Below are 16,642 nucleotides of genomic sequence, written 5' to 3' on the forward strand. Positions count from 1 at the left end.
GTCCTTGTTCAGTTTCTGTTTCCCTGATCTATCCATTAATGAGAGTGGGGTATTAAAGTCTCCCACTATTATTGTGTGGAGTGAAATGTATTTTTTGAGCTTTAGTAGGGTTTCTTTTATGAATGTGGGTGATTTTTTATTTGGAGCATATATGTTAAGGATTGAGTGTTCCTCCTGACAGATTTCTCCGGTAATGAGTAAAAAGTGTCCTTCCTTATCTTTTTTGATAACTTTTGGTTAGAAATTTACTTTATTCGATATTAGAATAGCCATTCAAGCTTGCTTCTTGGAGCTGTTTGCTTGGAATTTTTTTTCCCACCCTTTTATTCTGAGATAGTGTCTGTCTTTGTCTCTGAGATGAGTTTCCTGTATGCAGCAAAAGGCTGGATTTGGTTTATGTATCCAGTCTGATAGTCTATGTCTCTTTATTGGGGAGTTGAGACCATTTATGTTAATAGATATCAAGGAATAGTTGTTTCTGTTTCCTGCCATTATTGCTTTTTTGGGTTGAGTTGTGTCTGTGTTTTTTTCTTCTTTTAGTTTTCTTGTTTAGTAGTTTTCTTGTTTTTACTAGGCTGTAATTTCCCTCATTGTATTGGGTTTTCCACTTATAATTCGTTGTAGTGCTGGGTTGGTGGTCAGATATTGTGTGAATTTTGATTTGTCTTGAAATATCTTCGTCTCTCCATCGACGGTGATTGATAGTTTTGCTTGGTATAGCAGCTTGGGCTGGCACTTGTGCTCTCTTAAGGAGTGCATGATGTCTGTCCAGACTCTTCTAGCTTTCATAGTCTCTGTTGAGAAATCGGGTGTGAGTCTGTTTGGTCTGCCTCTATATGTTACCTGACCTTTTTCCCTTACTGCTTTTAGTATTCTTTCTTTACTTTGGGCGCTTGATGTTTTTACTATTATGTGTTGGGAGGTATTTCTTTTCTGGTACAACCTATTTGGAGTTCTGAAGGCTTCTTTTATGCTCGTGGTCATCTCATTCTTGAGGGTAGGGAAGTTTTCTTCTATGATTTTGTTGAAGATATTTACTGTGCCCCTTAGTTGATACTCTTCTCCCTCTTCTATTCCTATTATCCTTAGGTTCGGTCTTCTCATTGTGTCTTTGATTACCTGGACATTTTGGGTTAGGAGCTTTTTGTTTTTTGCATCTTCTCTGGCTGTTTTGTCTATGTTTGCAATGTTGTCTTCTGCCCCTAAGTTTCTCTCTTCGATCTCTTGTAATCTATTGGAAATGCTTGCTTCTGTGACTCCTGATTTCTTTTTTTGGTGTTCTGACTCTAGGGTTATCTCTTTTAGTGTTTTCTTTATTGTGTAAATCTCTGTTTTAATTTCCCTCTTCCATTCCTTTATTTCTTTGGTTCTGTTTTCCTCTAGTTCTTTGAGTTCTTTGAGTGTTTTTCTTGTTTCTTCTTTAAAAGCTTCTGAATCGTTTTGCTTTTCCTCCCTTTCTTGTTTAATTAACTCTATCAGCATCTTGAGGCATGATTTCAGGTCTGTGTCTTCTTTTTCTGGAGTGTTTGGAGTTCCGATGTTTGCTGTTATGGGAGAGCTGGGCTCTGGTGTTGCTAGATTGTCTTGGTTCCCTTGGGATATACTCTTTCTCTTTCCTCTTGCCATTTTGTTGTCAGTGATATGTTCTTACCTTTCTCTTGTATCTGGTCTGTGTCCCTGGTTCTCCTATGTTTGAGGTGTCAGATGGGTCAAGCCCTGTTTTATGCCTCAGAGTCATCAGGTGTGAGCAGAAGTTCCAACGTTCTGTTTCTGTTTTCTGGATCAGGCAAAGTTGCTCAGCCTCTATGAGCTGCCGCTCTGCCTGGCAGGTAGGCCAGGCTTCGCTCTGTGTCCGGAAGTCGCCTCCGAGTGGAAACAGAAGTTCTAATTTTCTGTTCCCAATGGCAGTTGCTCAGCCTCTATGAGCTGCCGTTCCGCCTGGCAGGTAGGCCAGGCTCTGCTCTGCTTCTGGAAGTCGCCTCCGGGTGGAAACAGATGTTCTGATATTCTGTTCCCAATCGCAGTTGCTCAGCCTCTATGAGCCGCCGTTCCGCCTGGCAGGTAGCCAGGCTCCCTTAAACATATTCTAAACTACAAATGTATAGTGAAGGGAAGCAATAAACCTACCATTTGTGCATTTGAATTTGATTTAAATATATATCATTTTTCAGTTGTAAACATTATTATTTTTCATAATTATTCTTAACTTAAAGTAGTTTATGGAACAAATTTTAGGGCCTAAGTATGTTGATTCAGTTTCATTGTATTAATTTTTCCCATAAATAGAGTAAATTATTAGATATTTACTGTTTTTTATAATAAATAATAAAATAATATAAATAATAATTTAAAACTATAATGTAAATTTTAGTGTTCTAAAATACTATTTTAAAATGTGAATACATATTACATTATATAATAAGGGAATACAAGTAAATCAAATATATTTACAAATCAAGAGGGAATACATAATTGATGACTCAGAAAATTTCTACGACTATTCTTTATTTTTTCAACTCCAAAGTCTGGAGTCTTAAAATCTTGAGCATGATTAAAAAGCCATGTAATCCACAAAGGATGAAACAGTATGACATAATAATATTAAAATCAGGAACACCATATTCTCATTAATATGTGTTTGATTTTGTGATTTTTTTGTTATATCAATAGATATAAATGAAAAACTTCTATCTGAAAACCATAAATTATTTTTCTTTTTGGTTTTACTTTTTTTCTTACAACTTTATTTTCTAAAACAGAGATAAATATACAGGTTTTTAAAGGCATTTTGGCATAAAACTATGTGAATATATATTTTTACTCAGTACTTAATTTTTTAAAAGTTTGATAGTATGCATTAAAATCTTACTAGTCACAATGAGCATGAAGTCAAAGTAAAACAAAATATCACATGGAAATAGTCGGTTTTGTTGGTGTTTAAAATTAAACATAATGATTTTTAAATATCAAGAATTGTTAGAAAGATATCTTCTTAGCTCTTGGAGTATTAATGATTTAAGGTCTAGGTGTACTTATTTATTTACTATAAATTCAGTTGTTTCAATGAGTTTATATATAATTCTACATTTTCTTCATGTTTTCCTCTTTTCCATGTTATATTTCCTTTTACTTCTTTCATTTTACCTATTGCACTCTACTTATATGAACATATTGCAGCTTCTCTTATTTTAGTGATAATCTCACTATAAATAACCCAGTATTGCTTTGTGTATAATTCATGTTCTATCCATATTCAGGTCATTTAATATTATCATATGTCTTTTGAAAAGATATATATTTAAATTTGCATTAAAAAACCTCCCATACTTCTTATTCCACCTTGTCTGTCTAAATGCCACATTTCATTATAGTATATACTCAATAGTGTTTGTTTATATACTCACATGTTTATAATTCTGCCTTTCAATTACTTTATAAATTCAATTATGAACATTTTTGTTGTTTATTAGTGTATTTTTAAGGTCCTGTGTACATGAAAAAAACATTCTCAATAATTATGCCTGGGGTAATTTCTTTAAGATATTTTATTTCTCTTACATAATTATGCTTTCATATTAGAATGATTTCCCTATGAAAGAAAAGGTAAAGATAATAAGACTCACTCTACTACTGTATTAATAGAAGAATCCATCTTTACTCATTATTTAATATAATGCTTTCACATGATCTAAGGAAGTCAATTGAGGGATTTTGGAAACTGGTTATAACAACAAAAAAACTATAGTATAATAAGATCTTTTTTACTATTATGGACATTGAAGTTTATTAGATATCTTATATGATTTTAGGCCCTACTGCAGCACAAGCTCAGTACAGTTTCACCACAAAGATGCTGCTTTTCCTCCAACAGCATTAAATTAAGATGATGTTGGGGACATCATGCAACTTGTTTCCCTGGAGAAAATGTATATTGTCTATATCTAAAAGCTGACAATTGCAGATTTCAGTTCCTTGTCTCTTGTTACAATTTCTTTCATCTGCAGATAGGTTGCCAAGATCTTCAGGATATCACTAAACATTCCATGCCGATGGTAGGATAGAAGTTCACTATCTAAAAATAACGGCTGAACCCCATTGCTAAGGACAACTGCGATACAAAGTTGATCTCGTGTCAGCTTAGATTCTTTACCCATACTTTGCTATTCTCCTTAACATGGGAATGTACTGTTAAGGTTATGGGGAATGTAAACTCAGACACCAATCTAGGACTAAAATACTCCACCTACAATCTATTCTGATTGCAAGATGTACTGAGGCAATGTTGGGACCAAAATTATGGTAATAGCCAATTAATGTTTGGTTTAAATTCAGGCCTTTGCCACCAGTTGGAGCCCATGCCCTACATGTCCTTGATGGAATGCATAGTCAAGAGTCCTGGGATAAGAGCAATCTCCAGTTACCATCAAAAAGACTTCTTCTGACAGTAAATGAGAGCTGATACAGAGAGCCCCAGCCAGACATTACACAGGGAGGCTCAGTTGCAGTTGTCCATCAAGTACCGCCCCTTGGAGACTAGCATACCCCACAGAAGAGGGGGAGGAAAGATTCCAGGAGTCAGAGGGAATAGAGGATATTAGGATACCGTGACACACTGAATTAAATGATCAGTGCATCTGTGTGCTAAGAGACTGTAAAGGGGGCCTGCATGTTTCTGTATCAGGTCCCCAGTGCATATGTTAAGGCTGTTAATCTGATGTTTTTGTGGAACTCCCACAGAGTGGACTCAGGTGCATCTCTTGCTTTGTCTGATCTTAAGACGCCTTTGATGTTATTGGATACATTGTCAAGCCTTGGTAAGAGGGCTTCTTCATGCTTTATTTTATTCTGTTTTGTCCTTCATGTCATCGCTTTTTTTAAAATTGAAGAACTTTATTTTAAAAAAAAGCAAAGATAAATGTACAAATTTTAAGTATTTTTGCATAAAAGAATACAAATACATTTTTGTCAGTGCTTGGCTATTTTTAAAAGATTTGATAGGGTGCATTAAGATCTTACTAATTATAATGAGCATAAGGTACATATAAAACAGGATGTAACTTGGAATTAATCAAAGTTTTCATGGTGTGTAAGGATTGAGCATAATGGTTTTGTTTTGTTTTCTTTTTTTGTTTTTGTTTTGTTTTCTTGAAGTTCACATTGTCAGTGAGTTGTTTCTGGGGTGTTCAGAGCTTTCTGGGGTTAGTATCCAATTATAAGTGACTGCATATTATGTCTGTTCTTTTGTGACTGGGATACCTCACTCAGGATGATATTCTCTAGATGCATTCAATTTCACAGGAATTTGATAAAGTCATTGATTCTGACAGCTGAGTAGTACATTCAGGATAATATTCTCTAGATGCATTCAATTTCTTAGGAAATTCATAAAGTCATTGTTTATGATAGCTGAGTAGTACTCCATTGTGTAAATGTACAACAATTTTTGTATCCATTCATTTACTGAAGGACATCTGGGTTCTTTTCAGCTTATGGCTATTATAAATAGAGCTGCTATGAACATTAGGGTGCCTGTTCCTTTGTTGTATATTGGAGTGTCTCTGGAGTATATGCCCAGAAGTGGAATAGCTGGATCTTCAGGTAGTACTATGTCCAATTTTCTGAGGAATAGCCAGAATGATTTCCAGAGTGGTTGTATCAATTTATAACCCCACCAACAGTGGAGAAGTGTTCCTCTTTCTCCATATCTTCACAAGCATCTGCTGTCATCTGAGTTTTGGAACTTGGTCAATCTGACTGGTGTGAAGTAGAAAATCAGGGTTGTTTTGATTTGCATTTTCCTGATGGCTAAGGATGTGGAGCACTTCCTTAGATATTTAATAGCCATTCTATATTCCTAAATTGAGAACTTTCCGTTTAGCGCTGTGCCCCATATTTTAATAGGGTTGTTTGATTCTCTGGTGTCTAGATTTTTGAGCTTTTTGTACACCTTGGATATTAGGCCTCTATCTGATATGGGTTTGGTAAAGATCTATTCCCACACTGTTGGCTGCCATTTTGTTTTCTTGACAGTGTACTTAGCCTTACAGAAACTTTACAATCTCATTAAGTCACATTTGTCAATCTTTGGCCTTAGACCAGGAGCCACTGCTGTTTTGTTCGGGGAATTTTCACTTGTAACTATGTGTTCTAAGGTTTTCCCTCCTTAATTATCTAATAGTTTCAGTGTATCTGGTTTAATGTGGAGATCCTTGATCCACTGCATTTGAGCCTTGTACAAGGAGATAAGAAAAGATTGCCAGTTGGACCAGCATCATTTGTTAAATAGGCTGTCCTTTTTCCATTGAATGTTTACAGCTCCTTTTTCAAACATCAGGTAACCATGTTTGTGAGGGCTCATTTCTGGACCTTCTATTCTATTCCATTGACCTATATGCCTACTTCTATACCACTACCATGCAGTTTTCAGCAAAATTGCCTTGTAATATAGCTTGAGGTTGGGGATAGTGGTTCCCACAGATGTTTTCTTATTGTTCATGATGGATTTTGCTATTCTATGTCTTCTGTTTTTCCAGATTAAATTACACATTGCTCTTTCCAACTCAATGAAGAATTGTGTTGGTATTTTGAAGGGGATTGCATTGAATCTGTAGATTGCTTTTTGTAAGATGGCCATTTTTACAATGTTGATTCTTCCAATCTTTGAGCATGAGAGATAATTCCATATTCTGAGGTCTTCCTTGATTTCCTTCTTTAGAGATTTGAAGTTCTTGTCATACAGGTCCTTCACTAGCTTAATTAGAGTCACACAATAGTATTTCATATTTTTGTGACAATTTTGAAGGGTTTCTTTTCCCTAATTTCTTTCTCCACATGTATGTCATTTGAGTAGAGGAAGGCTACTGATTTGTGTGAGTTAATTTTATATCCAGCCACTTTGCTGAAGTTGTTTATCAGCTGTAGAAGTTCTCTGGTGGAATTGGTAGGGACACTTAAGTACAGTATCATGTCATCTGCAAAGAGTGATGTTTTTCCTTCTTCCTTTCCAACTTGTATCCCTTTGATTTCCTTTTGCTGTCTAATTGCTACGGCCAGGATTTCCAGTTCTATGTTGAATAGGAAGTGGGAGAGTAGGCAGCCTTGTTGGTTTCTGATTGTAGTGGGATTGCTTCAAGTTTCCAAACATTATGTTTTATGATGGCTGTTGGTTTGCTGTGTATTGCTTTTATAATGTTTAGGTATGTGACTTGGATTCTTGTTCTTTCCAATACTTTTAACATGAAGAGGTGTTCAATTTTGACAAATGTTTTCTCAGCATCTAGTGAGATGACCATGTGGATTTTTTTTTTGAGTTCGTTAATATGGTAGATTATTTTGATGGATTTCCATAAATTAAACCATCCCTGCATTTCAGGGAAGAAGCCTACGTTTAAAGGTGAATGATCATTTTGATGTGTTCTTGCATTATTTTGCAAGGATTTTGTTGAGTATTTTTGCATCAATGTTTATAAGTGTGATTGGTCTGACATTCTCTTTCCTTGTAGTGTCTTTGTTTGGTTTAGGAATGAGGGTTATTGTAGCCTCAAAAAATGAGTTAGGTAGTGTTTTAATTAATTCCATTTTGTGGAATAGTTTTTAGCGTATTGGTATTATGTCTTCAATAAATGTCTGATAATATTCTGCACTGAACCCATCTGGACCTGGGCTTTTTTTGGTTGGAAGGCTTTTACTGACTGCTTCTATTTCTTTAGGTGTTATGGCATTGTTTACATGGTTTTCCTGGTCCTGGAAACTTTAGTATCTTCTATCTATCTCAAGATTTATCCATTTCCTACAGATGTTCCAGCTCTGTTGAGTATAAGCTTTGGTAGTAGGGTCTGATGATTTCCTGTATTTCCTCAGTTTCAGTTGTTATTTGTCCACATTCCTTTCTATTTTGTTAATTTGGATATTCTCTCTTTACCCTCTAGATAGTCTGGGTAAGGGTTTATCAATCTCGTTAATTTTCTCAAAGAAACAGCTCTTGGTTTAGTTGATTCTTTGAATGGTTCTTTTTGTTTCTATTTGGTCTATTTCTGCCCTAAGTTTGATTATTTCTTACTGTCTACTCCTCTTGGGTGTATATGCTTCCTTTTTTTCCAGAGCTTTCAACTGTGCTGTCAGGTTGCAAGTGTATGCTGTCTCCAGTTTCTTTTTGGAAGCACTTAGGGCTATGAGTTTTCCTCTCAGTACTGCTTTCATTGCATCCCATAGGGTTGGATAAGTTGTGTTTTCATTTTCATTGAATTCTAGAAAATCCATAATTTCTTTCTTTATTTCTTCTTTGACCCTGCAATCATTTAATAGAGCATTGTTTAGTTTCCATGTGTATATGGGCTTTTTGTTGTCTTTGTTGTTATTAAAGACCAGCCTTAGACCATGGTGATCTGAAATGATGCATGGGAGAATTTCTATCTTCTTATATGGATTGAGACTCCTTCTGTGTCCAATTATGTGGTCAATTTTTGAGAAGGTGCAGTAACGTGCTGAGAAGAATGTGTATTCTTTTTTTTTATGATAATATGTTCTGTAGATATCAATTAATTCCAGTTGGTTCATAACCTCTGGTAGTTTTACAGTGTTTTTGTGCAGTTTTTGTTTCCATAATCTGTCCATTGGTGATAGTGGGGTATTGAGGTCTCCCATCATTATTGTGTGGAACACCATGAATTTTTTGAGCTTTAGTAGGGTTTCTTTTATGAAAATCGGTGCTTTTGTATTTGTAGCATATATGTTAAGGATTGAGAGTTCCCTCTGAAAAATTTCACCTGTCATGAGTAAAAAATGTCCATCTTTATCTTTTTTTGATATATTTTGGTTAAAAATCTACTTTATTTCATATTAGAATGGCCACTCGAGCTTGCTTCTTGTGGCCATTTGCTTTGAAGTTTTTATCCCAACCTTTTCCTCTGAGATAGTGTCTGTCTTTGTCTCTGAGATAAGTTTTCTGTATGCAGCAAAATGCCGAGTTTTGTTTATGTATTCCGTCTGATAGACTATATCATTTTATTGGGGGAATTGAGTCTATTTATGTTAATAGATATCAAGGAATTGTGGTTGCTGTTTTCTGGTATTTTAGCTTTGGACGATGCATTGTGCCTGCATGTCTTTCTTCTTTTGGTTTTCTTGCTTCGGAGTTTTCTTGTTTTTATTAGGATGTAGTTTCCCTCATTGTATTGCTCCCCCCCCCCCCATAATTTGTTGTAGTGCTGGGTTTGTTTTCAGAGATTGTGTTAATTTAGTTTTGTCTTGGAATATCTTAATCTATCCATCTATGGTACTTAATCGTTTTGCTGAGCATAGTAGCTTTGGCTGGCACCTATGCTCTCTTAGGGTTTGCATGATGTCTGTCCAGGTTCTTCTAGCTTTCATAGTCTCTGTTTAGAAGTCAGGTGTGATTCTGATTGGTCTGCCTTTATATATTACATTGCCTTTTTCCCTTACTGCTTTTAATATTTTTTTCTTTGATTTGGGCACTTTGCGTTTTGACTATTATGTGTTGGGAGGAATTTCTCTTCTTGTCCAACCTATTTGGAGTTCGGTAGACTTGTTTTATGCTCACGGTCATCTCATACTTAAGGGTAGGGAAGTTTTCTTATACAATTTGTTTGAAGATATTTACTGTGCCTCTTAGTTGTTATTCTTTGCCATCTTCTATTCCTATTATCCTTAGGTTTTGTCTTCTCATTGTGTCCTGGATCTCCTACACATTTTTGGTTAGGAGCTTTTTGGTTTTTGCATGTTCTCTGACTGTTTTGTCTGTTTTCAATGTTGTCTTCCCCCCTGAGATTCTCTCTTCCATGTCTTGTAGTCTGTTGGAAATGCTTGCATCTGTGACTCCTGATTTCTTTTTCAGGTTTTCTACCTCTAGGGTTGTCTCTTTTAGTGTTTTCTTTATTGTGCCCATTTCTGTTTTAAATTTCTTATTCCATTCCTTCATCTCTTTGTTTCTGTTTTTTTCTAGTTCTTTGAGTTCTTTGAGTATTTTTCTTGTTTCCTCTTTAAAAGCTTCTAATTTTTATGCTTTTCCTCCCGTTCTTGTTTAAGGGTCTCTATTATCATCTTGAGGTATGATTTCAGGTCTGAATCTTCTTTTTCCGGAGTGTTTGGCATTCTGCTCTTTTCTGTGATGGGAGAGCTGGGTTCTAGTGTTGCCAGGTTGTCTTGGTTTTCCTGGGGTAAGTTCTTTTCCTTTCCTCTTGCCATATTTTTGCCTGTGATTATATGTGGTCTTCTTGTCAGTGATTAGTTCTTGCCTCCCCCTTGTACCTGGCCTATGTCCCTGGATCTCTTGATCCCTGGCTAGTCAGAACTACTTCTCACTAGGCATTTGTTCCTGGATCTCCTCTGTTCCTATTGGGGAATGATCTGAGTGCATATTCTGCACTCAATGTCCTCTGGCTGGGAATACCCCAATGCCGGGTTACTGGTTACCTGAACCAAGCTGTGGTGGGCGGGGTGCACTTTCCACGTGCTTAGCAGAGATCTCTTCGAAGAGATCTCTGTGTACCCTGGCTAGTCGGAATGTCTTCTCACCGGGCCTGTGTCCCTGGATCTCCTCTGTTCCTCGTGGCAGATGGTCTGAGTTGCTTGTCATCTCTTTGATGTCTGTTCTTTTCTGAAGAGGAATGGATGGAAAGTGGATCTGTATCTGGGAGAACTACAAAGTGAAGGGAAGGCAAGTTGAGTAGGATGTGACCAATGATTTGAAGGTATTGTATGATAGAAGAATCTATTTATACTTTTGAAATCTTAGATATTAGAAATTAAATGGCACATCTGATTTCTTTTTTTCAGCAATTCACGTACAGGACGGATTATCTTGGCTAAGAAACAATAGTCATGTTTGGAAGTGGTTAATAGTTCTCTCTTTATGCTATTATATTACATTTGAAAACCACATAGGTATTCTGTCTCTTCTATTTTGGGATTAAATTCTACAAATATCAAAAATTGTAGCCACTTTTTTTAATCATAATTCTTTATGAAGGTTGTTTTGTAAAAAAGGGATAATTTTATCTTGTTCCAATATAATATTTTCAAGTAAAATTTGTTGAATATGATATGTACATGATAATTTATTAAGTAAATGAACATAGGCTTTGTTATAAAATAATTTTCTTTAATATTTTAGAATAACTTAACAAGAGAACAACTAAATATGTGTAATAAACTGAGCATATGAATAAAAATATTCGATGAAACAGTTAACACAAATAAAAATTAAATATATATATATATAAATTTGCCTTAAATAAAATAATTTATTTACTATGGCAATATATATATATATATTTTACTCATATGAAAATAAACATGCTATTTTATCCTTACTACTTAATCTGCACAAGATAAAACTCAGTTAAAATAAACCAAATAATTTTCCCTAAATTTTATTTTAAATTAATAATTTCATATAAAATATTTAAGTATATTCCAATTGATTTAAACAGAAAATTAACAGATTACTGATGATTAATTATTTTTATGATGAGGATATTAATTTGGAATGCTTATTTTAGAGCTCCCAAAGATTTAACCACCAACCAAAGAGTATATACAGAGGGACCCATATATCCAGTTTCATATGAAGCAGAGGAATGCCTTATTTGGCATCAGTGGGACAAGAAGCTCTTTGTCCTGTGAAGGCTTAATGCCCCAGTAGGTTGGTGAGAGAGCACACTCATAGAAGAAGTGTGGAGAGGGATGGAATGCTGGGCTTGCAGAGGGAAAACCAAGAAGGGGAATAATATTTGAAATGTAAACATGTAAACTAACCAATGAAACTAATAAATCAGTCAATCTATCAGTCAATCAATAAGTTAGGTAAACTCCCACAATTGACTAGTGTAAAACACATATCAATATTTGTCCAAAATAATTTCAAAGAATGCATTGTATTTCTCAAGCTTTGAATATTAAATATTGAGAAAAATACTATTTTGTTCATACTAGAAATACCTGTTCATCAGAAAAACAAATGATATCTAAGCTGTCTAATAAATGTGACAAAATCATTAAAGGATAATAAATAGTCTGTTGTTAAATTTGTATAAATGATTAATCTTGTTTCAGGAGCAGTATATTTAACTGCCATCCCATGTCAGATTTAACACTTATTTTATAAAACTGACTAACTTTTTTCTTGTAAATAACTCCATAGACTTCCATGTCTTCACTAACATAGAGAGATTTTTATACTAAATATCCTATTTCTGATGTTACTGAATATATATTTAAAACCCAGTAAGTAGTATTACTTATTAAATATGGGCAGACATAAGTAAAAGAGATAGATTTATAATCCACCTTTTGAAATCTGACTATGTGTTTCATACATCATATATGCACAATGCAACTGAAGTTAGAATTGTACAATAATGTATATATGAAGCAAACACTTATTCAGAGGTTATTTGATTTAAATGGTTTAGTGATATGTCATTTTAAGGAATGCTAAAGACTTTCTGATTCTCTGCTAATTATAGTAAGGTAAACTGTGATTATCCTGAACTATAAAATGGACCAAAAGAGCATAAATTTATATTTTTTTCCTAATACAAGTCTTTAAAATGTTAGAATTTCATTAGCTCTTTTTCAATCATTAATTTGCACTATTAGCCAAAGGATTGGCTTCTATGAGTAAAAGCTCAAAATTTAAAAAAAAAAAAAAAAAAACAGTGGTAAATTGTATTAAGATCTAAGTGGCCTTGGCTATTGAATAACACAGATCACTTCTGTTCACATATCATTGCAAGGAAAATAACTCAATCATGGATATTTGTAGATGAGCAATTTCTACCATTGTTCAATTGATATTGAAAGTAAGAAATTAAATAAAGAAGAACTTTATGCTATTACCAAAGGGGAAAAAATAGTGAGTTCTATTGTTAGGTTAATGAGAAAAAATATAATATTATGACTTTTCTTGTTACAGAATTTAGTTAAATGATACATATTTAAATGAATACTCTAGCTGATTGTATATGCTGCTTTATTTTTATATGTATATCTCTGTGTGTGTGTGTGTGTGCATGATTATTTTCAAACAATATTTTTCAATTTGAGCATCAGAATGAGATAGTATTTCTCTGTGAATGACCATTGTAAAGGAGATAGCTGAGAAATCACTTTCAATTTCTCTACTGAAATTTCAAAGGGTCAGAAAATATTAAAATTGGTCATAAATATCAGATTTTGTGAGCTGTCTAAACTAATAATAATTTACACAATGTTTTTAAAAAGCAATAAAGTATAGTTTATTCTTTTTACTCTACAATTTCAAGGTCAAATAATCAGTCAGACTTGAAATCACTGCTTATATTGTATGTATTAGTATGTCATTATTGCTCTTGGACTTGGGCAAAATATGTAAATGTTTCTTGAGGAGCCATAGGTGGTTTGTCATATACAGAGGAGGGGAGATTATATTCGTATGAAGTGTAGCCTTTGGTAAGTTACCTTTGCTCCAAAAAAAAAAAAAAAAAAAAAAAACAACAACAACAACAACAAGAAAAAAAAAAAAAAAACCTGACTTTCCACTCAACGTCATGCAAGAAACTAATTAAATGTAGTTGCTTGCAATAGAAAATAAGAAAGTAGGAGGACAGCTTATTGAGAGAGCAAAGGCTTTGGCAGGATTGGAATTGGAATTGAAGAAAAGGACGAAGGATAATAATATCAAATTGCCTTAAAATATGTATGACTTTGACAAAGAATAATTTTAGATGCATAATAATTGAAATGGCCCAAGAGATTCCACTAGTACTCTCCTGTGTATGAGGAATGGCAGCATTCTTTTCTCAATGAACAATATACTCTAACTTAGGGTAGCAATATTAAAGGACAGTGCGGAAAAGAATAATTTAATACTTTTCACACCATAATTGAGCACTGTTCTTAGAGGACGGCCATAATATTTGTCATTAGGGAAGTTGTTTCTATTTCAAAATTCATTGATAATAGTTTATTCTACTTTATGTCATTGTCATTTCAGAATATAATTGCTTTCTTTACTAAGTATGAATGTGTTTCCTCTTTCATTTACAAGAAGTACTATGCAGATATTTTGTTATATATGAATATCAGGAAAAAACATACACTTAGAGATTATCTATATCTATATCTATATCTATATCTATATCTGTATCTGTATCTGTATCTGTATCTGTATCTGTATCTGTATCTGTATCTATATCTATATCTATATCTATCCCTATCTCTATCTCTATCTCTTTTTCTCTCTCTCTCTGTCTCCATCTCTATCTCTCACTCTCTATCTCTATCTCTATCTATATGTATATCTATATGTATATCTATCTATATATATATCTATATGTATATGTATATCTATATCTATCTATACCTATACCTATATCTATATCTATCATCTATATCTATATCATCTATATCATCCACATCTGTATCTGTATCTGTATCTATATCTGTATCTGTATCTATATCTATATCTATATCTACATCTATATCTATATCTATCTCTATATCTATCTATATCTATACTTATATCATATCTATATCTATATCTATATCTATATCTGTAGCTGTATCTGTATCTCTATGTGTATCTATATTTATATGTATATCTGTATCTGTATCTGTATATGTTTCTGTATCTGTATCTATAACTCTATCTATATCTATATGAAGTATAATAATAATTTCTTGAACATACTTACTTCAAAAGTATAGTCCATATCTGATAATTCCTATGATTTCTAAATGAGTAATGAGTATTTATCATATTAAGTGAGTAGGTATGGGGAAAATGGGATCAAATGTTAGTGAAATGAAATAAACAATGTTAAGCTGTATAAGAGCTTTAAAATTACAAATTATTTATTAAATTTTAATTTTAATTTAGTTGCTTTGAACCAAGATTGACTGAGGGTAAACAAAACCAGGCTGACAAACTGTAAATAACATGGTATTGCTGACAAGAACTGAGACTTTGTAATAACTTTTTAATAATAAATGAATTCGTGTATTTTATTTTATCTTTTAAAATATTTTTATTGAAGAACTTTATTTTAAAAAACAAAGATAAATGTACAAATTTTAAGCATTTTTGCATAAAAGTATATGAATACATTTTTGTAAGTGCTTGTTTTTTTTTAAGGTTTGATAGTGTGCATTAAGATCTTACTAATTTCAATGAGCATAAAGTACATGTAAAACAGGGTGTAACCTGGAATGAGTCAAAGTTTTCTTGGTGTGTAAGGAGGAAATATAATGTTTTTTTCTTTTCTTTTCTTTTTTTTCTTTTTCTTTTCTTGAACTTCACACAGTATGTGAGTGTTTTCTGGAGTGTTCAGAGCTTTCTGGGGTTAGTATCGAATTATCAGTGACTGCATTTTATGTCTGTTCTTTTGTGACTGGGATGCCTCACTCAGGATGATATTCTCTAAATGCATTTTCTTAAGAATTTCATAAAGTCATTGTTTCTGATAGCTGAGTAGTACTCCATTGTGTAAATGTACCAAAGTTTTTGTATCCATTCATCTACTGAAGGACATCTGGGTTCTTTCCAGGTTCTGGCTATTATAAATAGAGCTGCTATGAACATTGTGGTCCAAGTGTCTTTGTTGTATGTTGGAGCTTCTCTGGGGCATATGCCCAGAAGTGGAATAACTGGGTCTTCAGGTAGGACTATGTCCAATTTTCTGAAGAATAGCCAGACTGATTTCTAGAGTGGTGGTAACAACTTAAAAAAACCCACCAACAGTGGAGAAGTGTTCCTCTTTCTCCGCATCAACGCCAGCATCTTCTGTCATCTGAATTTTTATCTTAGCCATGAAAGCAGCAGAAATAGAGGTGTTAACTTATCCAAGCCTTCTAAACACAAGGCCAGAGATACCAGCTATGAACCCACAAGATTTAAGGTTTCACTTTCTGGATACCAATCTTGCTTTTATCCAGTATATCCAAACTATGCTTACATTCTTCTATTTAGGTTTGTAATGTATATTCTGTGTTATTATGAGAGATAATTTATATATAAAACAATGATAGAAGTATATAATTTGCTTCCAGATTTTACAGAGTGATATAATTAAGAGATCTCCTTGAATTTGAAAGGGGATTTTACTATTTCAAATAGTGTTGACATCTTGGGAGACTGGAAACATTTTTAGTTAGAATAAACACACTTTGCATTATGACATATGTGTGATTCTAAGAGGTTCATGAAGTAAAATGTGATAATTTAAGCCAGAAATATCCAAAATAGACTCCACTATTTGAATATTAGGTTCTCATTTGCATGTTGTTGTGAGAAGTTTAGTAACTGTGGCCATAATCGTGAAAATTTATCACTGGAGGAGAGCTTTGAGAGTTTAACGTATCTATTCATTTATGGTTTATTCTTTCTTCTTCATGATTGCTAGTGAAGATATGAATGCTTATTTTCCTATCCTATCCCTCATGTCTGCTTGTGTTCATTCTTCCCAGACACTATGGATTCTTCTCTCTGAGACCCTAAACAAAAATATGTTCTTCCTAGGAATTGTTTTGGTTATTGGGTTTCATCACGGGAACATAAAAATAGATAAAACAATGAATCAAGAATGAGTTCCCTACTAGTACTAGTAAATTGCTAGAAAAAAACTGTAGCTTAATGAACTTAAAA

Source organism: Micromys minutus, assembly GCF_963924665.1.
Source record: "Micromys minutus genome assembly, chromosome: X".
Classification (NCBI taxonomy): domain Eukaryota; kingdom Metazoa; phylum Chordata; class Mammalia; order Rodentia; family Muridae; genus Micromys; species Micromys minutus.